At 46.0% G+C, this 17,061-nt stretch overlaps 1 protein-coding gene across 1 annotated transcript in view; it reads left to right on the top strand.

Annotated features, from left to right (window-relative positions):
- lrmp (lymphoid-restricted membrane protein) overlaps positions 1–17,061 on the top strand; it is a 148,204-nt gene that overhangs the window by 63,742 nt on the left and 67,401 nt on the right. The gene's annotated exons all lie outside the window — the stretch shown is intronic.

The following is a 17,061-nucleotide window of genomic DNA, read 5'->3' as shown; positions in this document are numbered from 1 at the left end:
GCAGTGCTGAAATGTTGCCGTTCAGAATGAAGGGGTGGTGCTCCCCAGGGGTCAGTATAATGACCATTTTATTGATTTATATATTAACAGGCGACGGTGCAGAGGGACCTCGGGGTCCTTGTGCATGAGTCGCAAAAATCCAGCCTGCAGGTGCAGCAGGTGGTCAGGAAGGCGAATGGGATGCTGGCCTTCATAGCGAAGGGGATTGAATATAAAAGTAGGGAGGTCTCGCTGCGGCTGTATAGGGCATTGGTGAGGCCGCAGCTGGAGTACTGTGTGCAGTTTTGGGCGCCGCACCTGCACAAAGATATTTTGGCCTTGGAGGGAGTGCAGAGGAGGTTTACTAGGCTGATACCGGAGTTGAGGGGATTGAGCTATGAGGAGAGGCTGAATAAACTAGGCTTGTACTCGCTAGAGTTTAGAAGAATGAGGGGAGATCTCATTGAGACGTATAAGATGATGAATGGGATGGATAGGATAGAGGTGGAAAGACTCTTCCCACTCAAAAAAGACAGTAGGACTAGGGGGCACAGCCTCAAGATAAAGGGGGGGGCGGTTTAGAACGGAGTTGAGGAGGAACTTCTTCACTCAAAGGGTGGTGAATCTCTGGAATTCTCTGCCCGTTGAAGTGGTGGAGGCTGCCTCGCTAAATATTTTTAAGACGCGGGTTGATGGGTTTTTGATAAGAGAGGGGATTAAGGGTTATGGGGAGAGGGCGGGAAAGTGGAACTGAGCCACGACAGATCAGCCATGATCTTATTGAATGGCGGGGCAGGCTCGAAGGGCTGGATGGCCTACTCCTGCTCCTATTTCTTATGTTCTTATGTTCTTATGACCTGGACTTGGGGCGTATGTTGTGGTTCGTACAAACTCTGAACTGTATACAATATGCAGGGGAGTTAACAGACGTCAGGTGGATGTGGACTGAGGAAAGAGTAGGCAGGGTGGTTTATGCGATTTAACGGAGAGATATGAAACAGTACATATTGTCTGAAGCACGAAGAGAAGCAGGGTGAGCTAAAAGGTACATTTTTAAACAGGGCACAAACCTGGGTGTTTGTACACAAATCTTTTAAAGGTGGCGAGGATAAGTTGGGTTGCAAAAGAATGGATGGGATCCCTGGCATTCCCATGGGGAATTGGCCATGCTAAATTCTCCCTAAAGGGGCACCGGAGTGTGGCGACTAGGGGACTTTCACAGTAACTTCATTGCAGTGTTAATGTAAGCCTACTTGTGAAACTAATAAACTTTCTATTGCAACATCTATGTCCTTACCTTGACCACCAGACACCTCCCAGTGTGTTACAGCCAACGTAAGACTTTTTTTTTAAAAGCATAGTCACGGTTACAACATCGGAAATGCTTTCAATTTGTTCATAGCTATAGGTGTATTTTTAAACTGCAGTCACTGCTCTGTGGATGAGTGTGAACACCAGTTTGCACACAGGAAGGCCAATGAGGTTAGAAAGAACTGGTCAACCTTAAATGTCGGTGAGGACCCTGGGGGAAAGTTCCCGGCTCTTCAAGTGGTGGCCTTGGTTCTTCTATGCACACCTCGACTTGCGAACGAGGCCTCCAATTAAATGTTTCGGATATGTGGTCACCACGTGCTGCCAAGTGCAGTGGTCAGTACTATAAAGAGCAAGGCTCTACAAATAGCAATGGGATAAGTGACAATTGTCACATGGTTTTTCAAAGAAACAAAAGCTTGAGGAACAGCCATTTTCTGATTAATTAAAGGACAATATAGCACAGGAAACAGGCCCTTCGGCCCTCCAAGCCTGTGCCACTCATTGGCCCAACTGGACCATTCATTTGTACCCCTCCAATCCCAGTCTGCTCATGTGACTATCCTGGTGAGTCTTAAACGATGCCAGCGTGCCTGCCTCCACCACCCTACTTGGCAGTGCATTCCAGGCCCCCACCACCCTCTGGGGAAGAAAGTTGTCCCTCTGATACCTGAGTTATATCTCGCCCCTCTCACTTTGAGCTCGTGACTGTGTTCTGCGTGGTAATCCACCTGCCTTTCTGCAAACTTAACATCTTGTGAAAGTGATGAGCAGAACGAAAAATCTGATCCATCAAGCCGAACTCCCAGCGTCACGGTGACTGACACAGGATTGGAGACCACCCTAACCTCCAGAGGTTCCAAGGCTCAACGATGAGGTTTGGTTAGTACTCAGCTGAGCTCAAAAGGCCAAAGGCAATCTGAGAGGTGTATAAAATAATTTGATAAGTTTTATGCTTGGAGAATCTATCACCAGTGGTGGAACAAGGAGTGCCAATCAGTGGCAGACAGTGAATCCGTTGAAATTTTCCAAATCAAGCCCGATTTAGATTTTTTTTGGTGAGGAAGAGAGTTGAAAGATACAGAACAAGAGGGGGATCAAAATCCTCAACTCCCTTTCTAACAGCACTGAGGGTGTACCTGCATTAGTCACTACAAAGCTGGCTCAACACCAGCTTCTCGAGAGCAATTAGTGATGCGTAAAGCCTCACATCCCAACAACAAATACATTGTTTAAAAAAAAACTACAGCTCCAGTGTGGATGAGACCTGATTTGAGTATAATGGCAGAATATTACAAAATAGCTGGCTGGCCTACATTCCCTAGCAGCAGGCCCACCTTCTCAACCTTACCCCTCACCTGAGGTGTGATGATTCATAAGAACGTAAGAAATAGGAGCAGGAGTCGGCCATCCAGCCCTCCGAGCCTGCCCCGCCATTCAATAAGATCATGGCTGATCTGAAGTGGATCAGTTCCGCTTTCTCCCCATAACCCTTAATTCCCCTGTCTGTCAGAAACCTATCTACCCGTGACTTAAATATATTCAGCGAGGCAGCCTCCACCACTTCAACGGGCAGAGAATTCCAGAGATTCACCACCCTTTGAGTGAAGAAGTTCCTCCTCAACTCCGATCCAAACTGCACCCTCCCCGCCACCTTATCTTGAGGCTGTGCCCTCTAGTCCTACTGTCCTGTCTAAGCAGGAAGAATCTCTCTACCTCTACCCAATCCATCCCTTTCATTATCTTACACGTCTCTATGAGATCCCCCCTCACCCTTCTAAAACTCCAACGAGTACAGACCCAGTCTATTTAGTCTCTCTTCATAGTCCAACCCCCTCATCTCCAGTATCAGCCTAGTGAACCTCCTCTGCACTCCCTCCAAGGCCAAAATATCCTTGCGCAAGTGCGGCGACGAAAACTGCACACAGCACTCCAGCTGCGGTCTCACCAGTACCCTGTACAGTTGCAACAAGACCTCTCTGCTTTTATATTCTATCCCCCTCGCTATGAAGGCCAGCATCCCATTTGCCTTCCTGATCACCTGCTGCACCTACAGACTGGGTTTTTGCGACTCGTGCACAAGGACCCCCAGGTCCCTCTGCACCGTAGCATGCTGCAGCTTTTCGCCCTTTTTTTTAAATAGTAATCCCTCCTACTGGTTAAATCACAACCAGTCAGCTCTCCCGCTCAAAGGGAGTAAAAGTCTATGGCCCTTGAGGACTATGGTGACTTTATCTTAATAAGAGAACAGTGTATACAGTACTGCACCATTTATCAATGTGATATAGAGATACTAAAGAAGGGTCAAAGAGATTATCAAGAGTGACACCAGAACCGTGAAGAGATTAAACATGCTGAGGCCTCCTTTTTCTCTAGAAAAAGGAAGTCTGTGGGTGTCCCGTTGCAGATATTTAAGATTACGAAAGGGTTTGATAGGATGGACAGAAAGAGATGTTTTCATTTTGACTGAGTGTCCTGTTTGTGCAAGATGGCCGCTGATATCTGTCTATGTTGCGCACTTGGCCGCGATGCGTTGAATCCAACGTCATCATTTGAAGGGGAGGGGGAGCTGGGCGGAAGCTGTCCACCCAGTTTGAGTCCCAGAGCGAGCGGACAATTGGGGCGAGACCTTCTCAAAGTTTCTGGGGATGGGGTGAGGGGGATGTTTCTGACGATCGGTGCAATTATTTGGTTTTCGGGGCCTGAGCTTGTATCTCCCGGCACGGTGCATCAGGGAGGGCAAATGGTGCAGTCGGGACTCCATTGCACACTGTCTCTTCCACGTCACTGATCTGCTATGACCAGATCAGTTATTGGAAGAAAGGTGCCCCCCTCCCCGCCGCCTAAAAAAAAAAGACAGGGGGTTTGTGGGGGAGAATGCAAGACAGATATTAAAATGGGCTAAAGAAGATGCAGTCCTAAAGTCAGTGATGCCCTGCTGCGCATTGCCCCTGATAAAGACAGTAGCCACACAGACACCTGCGCACGCACACTGTTGGCAGGAAATGCAGCTTCCCACTAAAAGGTGAGTCAGAAGTCAGCCACCACAAGTATACGATAATCACTAACAAATTCAAGAAGGGGTGCAGCGAGAATGTGCAACCTAACACATGGCTTGCTTGAGGAAAATAGCAAGATACCTCTCTTTTTTTTTAAGGATAAGTCGGTTTAATATTGTGGCACAGTGGTTAGCACTGTTGCCTCATAGCGCCAGGAGCCCAGGTTCGATTCCGGCTTGAGTGACTCTTGTGTGTGGAGTTTGCACATTCTCTCCGTGTCTGCGTGGGTTTCCTCTGGGTGTTCCGGTTTCCTCCCACAGTCCAAAAGACATGGTGGTTAGGTGCTCAATTCTCCCTCGGTGTATCTGAACAGGCGCCGGAGTGTGGCAACTAGGGGATTTTCACAGTAACTTCATTGCAGAGTTAATGTAAACCTACTTGTGACTGGTAAATAAACTTTAAATGAGAGAAAGCACCATAAGAATCCACTGATCAAATGAAGTGATGTAGGGTGGGAGGAGGCTTTCATAGTGAATCAACGCTGGTATTTATCAAAGGGTCTGTTTTGTTATGTCAACCAATAGCCATATAATTAGGATTCGGGGTAAGGCAAACATAAGAAATAGGAGCAGGAGTAGGCCATCTAGCCCTTCGAGCCTGCCCCACCATTCAATAAGATCATGGCTGACCTGAAGTGGATCAGTTCCACCAGACACAGGAGTAATTCCTATTTGACCTACTTGGTGATTGAATCAAGTCCAGAAAGGCCACTTTGACTATAGGTGTATTGCTTGATATTGTGCCCACCTTTCTATAAAATGTGATTCCTTCTCCAGCCGAGAGTTCAGAGAATCATAGAATCCCTACAGTGCAGAAGGAGGCCGTTCGGCCCATCAAGTCTGCACCGACCACAACCTCACCCAGGCCCTACCCCCATAACCCCACATATTTACCCTACTAGTCCCCCTGATATTAAGGGGCAATTTAGCACGGCCAATCAACCTAACCGGCACATCTTTGGACTGTCGGAGGAAACCCACGCAGAGAACGTGTGGACTCCACACAGACAGTGACCCAAGGCCGGGAATCGAACCCGGGTCCCTGGCGTTGTGAGTCAGCAGTGCTAACCACTGTGTTACCCAACTCTCCACAACTCCAACTCTCTCTCTCTCGCTCTCTGCTGAAGGTCCACTTCCGGCCCACACCCACAAAACCTGTAACCCAGCTGGAATGATCATGTTTTGCAAATTGCGCCATCACCAGATGGGTCAGAAGCAGCACCCACCCCCCCCGACCTCGCTCACATCCTGTCTGCCCCACTACCCCTCCACCCACTAGAATATTTGATACCACTGGGTGATCAAACCTATATAGAAGGCACATTCCAGCAAAATGTTGTATTCTATTCCCGCATTATATTTACTTAATGTATATTACAGGATGTGATACAGTCTCATGCGTCTACTGTCTCTCTTGTATTTTTCATTCATTCATTCATTTGATATGGACGTTGCTGACAAAAGTCAGCATTTCATCTCCTCTAACCATCCTTGAGAAAGAGGTGGTGAGCTACCTTCTAGAGCCACTGCAGTCTAAGTGATGTGGGTACACCCACAGTGCTGTTAGCGAGGAAATTCCAGGATTTCTGACCCAGTGAAGGAACAGTGATATGTGCCCAGGTTGGCATGGTGTGCCACTTGGGGAACTTTTAAGATAGTGATGTTTCTGAGTGACTACTGCCTTTTGTCTTTTGAGATGGTGGGGGCACTATTGAAAGCACCTTGGCAAATTGCTACTGTGCATCTTATAGAGGGTGGACCGATTAGATAATGACGGTGGTGGATCAACATGTGATGTATGTTGTACTGAAGCTTCTTGGGCAAAGCTCTAAAACCGCAGCGAACGCCATCAATGACGTGAGATTTATTGGTATCAAATTGGCAAATTGTGGTCCCCGTCTTTTTTTTAAAAAAAAAGCTCTGCCTTTTTAACCTCAAAGCTAAAAGGACATGAGCTGGCAATATTCAAGTGTGTGGGAAGGTTATACAAAGCCGCAGGGTCATTATCAAGCAATACACCAAAAGTCAAAGTGGCCTTTCTGGACTTGACCAAAGTAGGTCAAATAGGAATTACTCCTGTGTCTGCCTTACCCAGAATCTTTAATCCTCAAAACATGCTGCGAATAAATAACCTGTACCAAGCCTTTTGCATTTGACTTGTTGAGTGGAACGTTAGTGAAGTAATGCACGGCTGTTTTCTCCATGCCTGCAATGACTCTGAATCACACATACCTCCAAGTCATCTTGCCACTGGGTGTGGCAGTGTTGCGGTTAAAGTCACTGGTTTGTAACCTAAAGGTCACGAGCTCAATTGTGATCGTTGCCATGATCATAGTGGTGGGGCAAGGCAGTAGGATCTAGCCCTGCTTTTTAACTTGGGAGAGGAGAAATGAGCGAGATAGTATCAGCGTTTTAAACCCAACACTAACAATCCTTTATTAGAGGGGGGTTGCCAACTTGAGGATGTGCATTTTCACTACAGGGAGGATGTGGAAGCTATTGAGAGGGTGCAGAGGAGATTTACAAGGCATGCCCCCCAATCCAGGCAACATCCTTATGAAAATAGGTTGAGGGAGTGAGGTCTCTTCTCCCTGGAGAGATGAAGGTTGAGAGATGACCTGATAGAGGTTTATAAGATGTTGAGAGGTGTAGATAGGGTGGATTCTCGGAGGCTATTTCCCAGGTCTGAAATGGTCGCTACGAGAGGACACAGGTTTAAGGTGCTGGGGAGCAGGTACAGAGGAGATGTCAGGGGTAAGTTTTTCACTCAGAGGGTGGTGAGTGAGTGGAATTGGTTGCCATTGGTGGTGGTAGAGGCGAACTGGTTGGGGTCTTTTAAGATGAGTACATAGAATTTAATGAGATTGAGGGTTATAGATAGGCCTGGTACGTGTGGATATGATCGGCGCAACTTATGGGCTGTAGGGCCTGTTTGTGCTGTAGTGTTCTATGTTCTGTCATATGGGCGGCACGGTAGCACAGTGGGTTAGCACTGCTGCTTCACAGCTCCAGGGGCCTGGGTTCGATTCTCGGCTCGGGTCACTGTCTGTGCGGAGTTTGCACATCCTCCTCGTGTCTGCGTCGGTTTCCTCCCACAGTCCAAAGATGTGTGGGTTAGGTTGATTTGGCCATGCTTAAAAAAAAAAAATTGCCCCATAGAGTCCTGAGGTGCGTAAATTAGAGGGATTAGTGGATAAAGTATGTAGGAATTTGGGGGTATGACCTGGGTGGGATTGTGGTCGGTGCAGACTCGATGGGCTGAAGGGCCTCTTTCTGCACTGTAGGGTTCTATGTCCTCGGCTCTCTTCCCTTAATCCCACACATTTACCCTTCCTATCCCCTGACACGGGTCAATTCAGCATGGCCAATCAACCAAATACGCACATCTTTGGAGTGTGGGAGAAAACCCATGCAGACACTGGGAGAATGTGCAGACTTTGCACAGAGGGTGATCCAAGCTGGGAATTGAACCCAGGTCCCTGGCATTGTGGAGCAGCAGTGCTAACCACTGTTCCACCATCCTCGTATCTCATGGCATCCCTCTTGTCATGGTCCATCGCCCAGGCTCCTCCACACCAATTGAAAAGTGAATACACTTTTTTGTTGCCTGATTTTAGATTTAATTTTAACTGTTAGCCAAATAGCCTTTCCTCCATCTCCATATTACTAAATAAATGCAAAAAAGCACTCTTTTTTATTAATGCCTGTGGGTTTTTTTTTTCTCTTGGCATGTGTTGTTTACAGCAGAGTTTTAGAAAATTAAATTCTATTATTGAGGAGTAGACAAACTTACCTTCAAACCAATCCAGTTCTGAGTCTTTGATGTACTCATTCATAATCTAGGAATTATTCTGATTTTGAGGAACCATTCATGTTTAAACAAAAGTCTCAACACCCTGTGATTAACTGATAGAACAATGGCACAAGATTTCATGTTTTTTCAATAAAATCATTATTGTACATAAAGGAGTTAAAGCAAGTCCTATTAACTTAACACTATAGTTTATAATTACTTAAGCTATAAACTCAATTTATTTCCCCTGAGATTTCCCTTGTCTGTCAATCTTGAAGGTTTATTCACTTCTGTAGGGACCAATGCGAGGCCATGCTACAGCCCTCCAGAATTGCCCAGCTAATCTAAGAACATAAGAAATAGGAGCAGGAGTAGGCCATCTAGCCCTTCGAGCCTGCCCCGCCATTCAATAAGATCATGGCTGATCTGAAGTGGATCAGTTCCACTTTCTCGCTTTCTCCCCACAACCCTTAATTCCCTTGTCTATCAGAAACCTATCAACCCGTAACTTAAATATATTTAGCGAGGTAGCCTCCACCACTTCAACCGGCGGAGAATTCCAGAGATTCACCACCCTTTGAGTGAAGAAGTTCCTCCTCAACTCCGTTCTAAACTGCTCCCCCCTTATCTTGAGGCTGTGCCCTCTAGTCCTGCTGTCCTTTCTGAGTGGGAAGAATCTCTCTACCTCTACCCTATCCATCCCCTTCATTATCTTATACGTCTCTATAAGATCCCCCCTCGTCCTTCTAAACTCCAACGAGTACAGACCCAGTCTATTTAGCCTCTCTTCATAGTCCAACCCCCTCATCTCCAGTATCAGCCTAGTGAACCTCCTCCATTCTCCATGATTCAAGATTTTATGGGAATCCTTTTTATCAGCTTTTTGGCTAAAAACAACCCTCCCACTTTTCTTTACAGATTGTGGATGCCTCTGTCTCTTGTTCTGATTACTGACAGATAACCAATTGCCTTCTCATGGCTTAGAATTTTATTCTGCTGCTGCTTTCTGCCACAAGGTTCTGTGAGGACCACTGTAGATTTTTTTCTTCTAGTTTCTAACTAGGCAAATCTTTCAACTGCGTTTTCCTTCATGAAATCCAAACTGAGACTGAGCCCCACTACCTGCCAGATGGTGAACAATGTTTGCTGCTTAACAGTATAGCATTTGTCTCCTTTTTAGCTCTTGAAACCCATTTGAGATGCAGTCTACATCAAACCGTAATTGTGGATGGCCTGCTTTCTGGGCAAACACCCAGATAAATAGAAGACCTGTTGCAACTCCCACAGCCTAGCTCTGAGACGATGTGCTCTGGGATGTCCTCAAACAGAAATCTAAACACTTTGAGTCAGATCGCAATTTAGAAACTATGAGCAGCAGTAGGCCTACTGCACCAGTCAGTAAGATCATGGCTGATTCTCTATCCCAATGCTATGCTCCGAATTTCTCCCCATACCTTGTGCCTACATTCCACTGTAATGTAAAGGTGCTAAGGAGAGTAAGGTTAATGTGGGACTGAAATAGTATTACCCTTTCTATGGTGTATACAGTCACATTGTAACAGACCTTTGAACAATCTATAAACAGAACTTTTGAGTCAGCAGCTAGCCTGCATGGTGGGGCAGCACCGTGTGTGATCATACCTTAGAACTCAAAATAATCAAAAGACTACCAATAAAGGGGTCATGTTCAAACATGCAATCTTCATGATCTCATTAATGAGCCACCGCTGCAGTGAGGTGCCACATTAAAGAACCTATCTTATGATGCACTGTTTTACCTTCAATATTACTCTTTGATTCATATGCATGATCCTTATGGTTGATGGACATGATTGCCTCTTCCGTAGACCCCCTGGTGTGCACAGCTGCGTACGTCATGAATACTGTTCAGAGGGTCACATCTGGTGATGATCTAATCCAGCTATACAATGTCTCCAGGACATCTTTTTGGCATTGTTTGTTCTTTGTGACAGTGTTAGTTACAGCAGCAAAACTCCAGCCACCTCTCTGTTTTTGTTCATCGTTCCCAGGCCATGACATTTGAGGCAGGAAGGCCGTGCTTCATGGTCCAAGCCTAATCTTGCATTGAAATCCCCAGTAGGTAAAGATATTTTGACTTGGGGATTCAGCTGATGGCAGTGTCAAGTGTTCCATAGAATCTTTATAGTGGAGCATGACATTCAAACATAGATACTTTGAGGTGAACTGGCCTGTTTGTGTTGAGAGACAAATGGGGGAAAGCTCATTCTGAGCCATTTAGATGGGGGCTTCTATCAATGCGAGTAGCAAGTTCCTGTGATAGTGATCACTTGCCCCATGTGTACCCTGGTATTTATGCGGCTGATACTATTGGATCTGAAGCTGAAATGTGACTCCCAGGATGTTGATGCGGACAGCAATGGCAATCCCACTGACTGTCACGAGGAGGTGGTCATTGTGTTGCGCGGATGTTGTTTTCCACTTATCAGCCCGAGCTTAAGTGTTGTCCCGGTCTTGCTGCGTATGGGCACTGACTGCCTCCGTGTCTGAGGGGTTAAGGATGGAATGGAACTTTGGAATAATCAGTAAACATCTCCATTTCTGATCTTGGCAATCAGATTCCTGATTCCCAGTGACTTCAACCTGACAAGGCTGCTCCCTTTTCTATAGACACAACCTTTACAGAATGAAAATGTTTAAAACCGGTAATGAAAATGCTAGTGCACGGTGTCTGTAAAGAAAAAACATGTGTGTCGACATACTTGGCAGTTGTCTGATTTCAAAGATTACAAAGTCTGATGAGAAATGGCTGTCTTATCCAGTGGAGGCCACTATGTGATATATTTCTGCACAAGACATTATCGTTTTTAATCAGTAAACGGGTTGTGGGATATAGCGGGAAAGTGGAGTTGAGAATTATCAGATCAGATCAGTCACTATCTCATGGGCAGCCTCAATGGTTGGTTGAATGGCCACTTCTGCTCCTGTATCTGATTGTCTTCAGTTCTGTTTTTTGTTTGTCTCTCTTTGGAGAAGTGAGTTGTTTTTCATAGTTCTAGATTACCTAATTTACAAGAGAGGAAACCAGAGAAGGTTAACCAGAGAGAGACTATAGCTTTGCTAAGTGAAGGCAGCGATGTATGATGGTCACCATCCGCTGTTATGTGAACCTGGCTTTCCCCCTCAGTGTGAATATTGGACCCTTCTCTCCCTATCCCTTGGAACATAAGAACAAGGAGTAGGCCATCTAGCCCCTCGAGCCTGCCCCGCTATTCAATAAGATCATGGCTGATCTGAAGTGGATCAGTTCCACTTGCCTACTTTCTCCCCATAACCCTTAATTCCCCTGTCTATCAGAAACCTATCTACCCGTGACTTAAATATATTTAGCGAGGCAGCCTCCACCACTTCAACGGGCAGAGAATTCCAGAGATTCACCACCCTTTGAGTGAAGAAGTTCCTCCTCAACTCTGATCTAAACCACCCCCCCTTATCTTGAGGCTGTGCCCTCTAGTCCTACTGTCCTTTCTGAGCAGGAAGAATCTCTCTACCTCTACCCTATCCATCCCTTTCATTATCTTATACGTCTCTATAAGATCCCCCCTCATCCTTCTAAACTTCTAAAGTTTTGAGAGGCAAAGCTTTCAAAGAGAATTTGGATAATTATTTGAACGTGAATCTTCAGAGCTGTGGGGACCAGGTGAGAGGATGGAGGAGGCTGCTGAGTTATTCTTGCAGAGAGTAATCACCAACCCGATGGATTTAATGACCTCCTCTTCCCTCCTCATCATTCTTTTGATTCCAAGGCTTTTCACAGTGTCAGTGTCGAAGAAGCTTCAAAAGTCTGGAGATATCTGAACCGTGCTTCAGCTAGTGACTGGCTTAGCATCTGTTTTCCAAATGTATTGCCCTCAGGAATTCTACTTGAGAACTCATATTGCTGTCTAATTATTGAACTAAAATTTGAGGTTTGCTTGTCTGAGGTAATGGAGCCTTTTACTGGATTGTCAACCTAGAGGCCAACAGTTAAAATCGCACCGTGGTAAAACGTGAGCTTGAATTCAACAGAATCAGATCGTTTGTGACTCAGTACCGGGGAGGGGGGAGCCCCCCCTGCCCCCAAAATTACCTTTTTTTGATAGGGGAACCAGTTGGATTTCTAAAAACACCCAAGAAAGCTACAGTCCCCCAGCTGGTTTGGACCTATTTTCTCTCAATGATGGGCGGCACTGTGATTTAGCACTGCTGCCTCTCAGCGCCAGGGACCTGGGTTCAATTCCCAGCTCGGGTCGCTGTCTGTGCGGAGCCTGCACGTTCTCCCCGTGTCTGCGTGGGTTTCCTCCGACTGCTCCGGTTTCTTCCCACAGTCCGAAGAGATGTGCGGGATAGATGGATTGGCCGTGCTGAATTCCCGCTTACTGCTAGGGTAAATGTATGAGGATGGGGCCTGGGTGGGATTGTGGTCGGTGCAGACTCGATGGGCTGAATGGCCTCCTTCTGTACTGTAGGATTCTGTGATACATCCAGGGGACATCACCTCAAAATGAGAGCGTGGCTTTTTGAGGATGATGTCAATGCATTTCTTCACTCGGTGCAGTGGAAATATGGAATTCTCTATCCCAAAGAGCTGTCGAGGTTTGCGGTCAACTGTAATAACTGAATTTCAGAGCATTTAAGAGTGTTTTTATTCTTTCATGGGATGCGGACATTGCTGCTAAGACCAGCATTTATTGTTCATCCCAATTTTCCCATGAGGTAGTGATGGTGAGCAGCGCTGCAGTCCAGGGGGTGTAGGTACACCCACAGTGCTGTTAGGAAGGGAATTCCAGTCTTTGACTCTGCGCCAGTGAAGGAGCGGTGCTATATTCCCAAGTCAGGATGGTGAGTGGCTCGGAGGCGAGCTTGCAGGTGGGTGCTGCTCCCGCATGCCTGCTGCCCTCGGCAGAGGTCACAGGTTTGGGAGGCTTGGTGATGTGCTGGAATTGGAAAATTGAGATGCGAATCGGCCATGATCTAATGAATGAGCATTCACGGTCTTGAGGCGCTGATTGGGCCAATGTTGCAACGCGGCTGCATCTTAATAAATAGCAAGCTATTCAATAGTTACCGTAACTAGGGTGAGCAGTGTTTAAAGCTGTTGAAAGTGAAAATAAATGGGCAAGGGAAAGCTTACAGCACGAGTCTCTGACCTGCCGTCTCCCTATTTCTACCTGGGTGGCACAATGGTTGGCTCTGCTGCCAGGGACCCGAGTTCGATTCCCCACTTGGGTCTCTGTCTGTGGGGAGTTTGCACATTCTCCCCGTGCCTGCGTGAGTTTCTCTAGTGCGGAGGTCTCCCCCCCTGAATCGGAAAGGCATGCTGCTTAGGGGCCATGCTAAGTTCTCCCTCTGTGTGTACCCAAACACTGGAGACTGGTGACTAGGGGATTTTCGTAGTAACTTTACGTTAACTGCACGTTAAACTTTACCAAGAATTGTAAAGTGTTGCAAATTTCCAGCGTGACAGATACAGTGCTGGGAAAGGTTTACATTGGAGGAGGCATTAGAGTCTTGTACGGTGGAAAGATTGAGCTGGTCACACAGCCACCTAAGATCTCTAAGAATTTGTTTAGAATTGACTCTTCTGATATATAGAAGGTTGCTTTGTCTTTGTATTTTCAAAACATTTGTTTCATTTTGAGCCTGTTTATGTGCATAAATTACCAGCATAACACTGTCATCAGTACTGGTTCCAAAACACAGTTGGTTCAAGATGGAAAAATAACAAAGGCATAAACTCGTGCCATCACAGTCTTCAGTCTGAAAATGAGTAATAATTCGGTTTTCTTTCTTCCGCGTATGGAAATTTCAGTACCGTTTCTTAGAATGTGGTTTAATCCAGCTCATAGAGCATTTACTCTGTTAAATCTCAAAGCTGGCAAATGAAGTCTGCCTGCGGTTTAAAAAGTTGAACATGCATTGTTTCCAAACAGTTTGAATAGTCAACAAGTGGATAGAGCCGTGAAGAAGGCTTATAGTGTGTTAGCGTTTACTATTAACAGGGGGTTTGAGTTTGAGAGCTGTGGGGTTATGCTACAACTATACCGGACCTTGGTGAGACCACATTTGGAATATGGTGTGCAGTTCTGGTCACCTCACTATAAGGAGGATGTGGAAGTATTGGAGAGAGGAGATTTACCAGGATGCTGCCTGGTTTGGAGGGTAGGCCTTATGAGGAAAGGTTGAGGGAGCTGGGGCTTTTCTCTTTAGAGCAGAGGAGGATGAGAAGCGATTTAATAGAAGGGGACAGATAGAGTGGATGTGCAGAGACTATTTCCTTGGGTTGATGTAGCTGTTACTAGGGGCCTAACTATAAAGTTCATGGTGGAGATATAGAAGGGATGTCCAAGGTGGTAGAGTCTTCACTCAGGCAGTGATTGGGATGTGGAATAGACTGCCTGCTTTTGGACACTTTAGGAACTTTCAAGGCACATGGAGCACACCAGAGTGATAGGGAGTGGGGATAGCTTGATCTTGGGTTCGGACATAGCTCGGCGCAACATCGAGGGCCTGTACTGTTCTGTGTTGAGGCTAATTCCACCCAACTGGGAAACAAAAACCCTTTAGCTTCTGTGTCTGAGGAATTTAAGACTATCCTTTTATAATGTCACTCAATAAAAATGTTCTTGGAAACCAGTGAGTTGTACAAATCTCACATTTTATCATCCAGATTTTATAGCCATGATCTCATTGGAGTGCTAATGTTTTGTACATCATGTATAATTGAAGTATGCTGGTCTCAAATAAGAAACCGGGAGATCACTTTCAAGCTCATAGCTTCTTGCATTATAACTGATCCGTGCCCTGATTTGTAGATTACGTTTGTTTTCTATTTTTTTTCCCTTTTTGTACAAGCCCCTCCCAAAAATGTAGAAACTCTGTCTCTAGTTCAAAATCCATGCTGGTAGTCAAAGAAGATTATCTCTCGTTTTGAACACAAAACTTTGATGTAACTCAAAAAAATTGCAGTAATGTAGCAGCCAGCTAGGTGGCACGGTAGCACGGTGGTTGGCACTTCCTGGCTTGAGTCACTGTCTGTCTGTGTGGAGTCTGCACATTCTCCCCGTGTCTGCGTGGATTTCCTCCGGTTGCCTCCCACGGCCTGAAAGGTGTTCCGGTTAGGCGCCTTGGCTAAATTCTCCCTCAGTGTACCTGAACAGGTGCCGGAGTGTGGTGACTAGGGGATTTTCACAGTAACTTCGTTGCAGTGTTAATGTCAACCTATTTCCACCACTAACTTTAAACCTTTCGTGATCCCTCAGTGTTCTGAAGAGCTTTATAATCAAGAAATGCTTTTTGAAGTATTGTTGTAATGTCGGAAACATCGTAGCTGTTTTGCACCCAGCAAACACCATGAATGGCAATGTGATAAAGGCCAAATAATCTGCTTTTTAATGATGTTGATTTGAGGGATCAATATTAGCCAGAAAACCAGGGAGAATTCCCCTCTTTTTTTCAAATAAGTAACACCTCTCGTCCACTGGAGAGGACAGACCGAGCACTGGTTGTGTCTCACATGAAGGGTAGCATCTGCAACAGTGCTGCATTCCGTCCGTACTACAACTCAGAACCCCTACGTTTGCAGAAGGAGGCCATTTGCGTATTACGCCTGTGCCAACAACAATCCAACTTCATCCCGTAACCCCACGTATTTACCCTACTAATTGACCCTAGCGTCACTGGGATTAGCAGGGTAAATGTGTGGCGTTACAGGAATAGGGCCTGCGTGGGATTGTGGTCAGTACAGACTCAATGGGCTGAAAGGCCTCTTTCTGCACTGTGGGGATTCTGTGACACTTGACGGTCAATTTAACATGACCAATCAAGCTAACCCACACATCTGTTGGGGGGAAACCGGAGCACCCGGAGGAAACCCACGCAGACACGAGAACGTGCAGACTCCACACAGACAGTGACCCAAGACCGGAATGGAATCTGGGTCCCTGGCGCTAAGCACTATGCCACCATGCTGCCTTGTGAAGTCAACATGGATGTTGATGCTCCAATCAGTGGGGAAGTTGAACTTTTCAATCTGTTGACTCGAAGTGAGCGTCCTACAGTGTGAACTCTGACACTACCCCATTCATAGCTTTGGCTGATATTGATTTGGATCACTGTCTACCCTGGTGAGGGAGAGAGCACAGTTCAACAATGATGTCCTCAGAGTCCCTCGTTTTCCAGGACGTAATGTACCCTGTTGAGGTCAGTGATCCAATCCTTGTAGTGTTTTGTCCTTTTCCCTTTACAATGCAAAACACATGCCCTGGCTGAAAATGAAGGGACATTAAAAAAAAATCACATTCAAACAGTGTGCATTTACACGGTGACTTTGACAGAGAAGGGAGTCCCCAGGGTTCTTCACAGAAGAGCATTCGGGCAAGTAATCTGCACAAAGCGTGAAGTATGCTGAAAAGCTTGGTCAAAGAAGTGCAAAAGGATACATTACGTTGCCTGAAGCCGCTCACTTGCTCACTGTGGACCCATTCCTCATCAGTCAAGTTTGTGGAGGGAGTGTAGAACCATAGCAAGGAGGCCATTCGGTCTGTCTTGTCAATGCTAGCCCGAGGACAGCCATAACGGAAAGAGAAGCAATGAAATAATTCATTTGAGATGGATTTTTAGAATCTAGAATGGTTGGGGGTGGGGGAACGAGTGGACACAATTTTAATTAAAATGGAATGGGCCAAACAGACTTCTACCAAACGGAGCTAAGGGAAGCACTCCAGGTGCACGAACTCATGAACACTCAAACTACAAACCCAATGATAAACCTGCTCACACTGAACTCTAAATACAGCCGAGTATTTGTGAATGTCAATGATTTTTGTTTTGGCGGGGGGAGGTATTTAAACTCTCTCAACCATTGTACCGTACCATTAGAGCAATGTGGCTGTTAATTGTC

The sequence above is a fragment of the Carcharhinus amblyrhynchos genome, chromosome 19 (genome assembly GCF_965287045.1).
Source record: "Carcharhinus amblyrhynchos chromosome 19, sCarAmb.v2.hapA, whole genome shotgun sequence".
NCBI lineage: Eukaryota > Metazoa > Chordata > Chondrichthyes > Carcharhiniformes > Carcharhinidae > Carcharhinus > Carcharhinus amblyrhynchos.
This window is presented reverse-complemented; position numbering and strand designations above follow the sequence as displayed.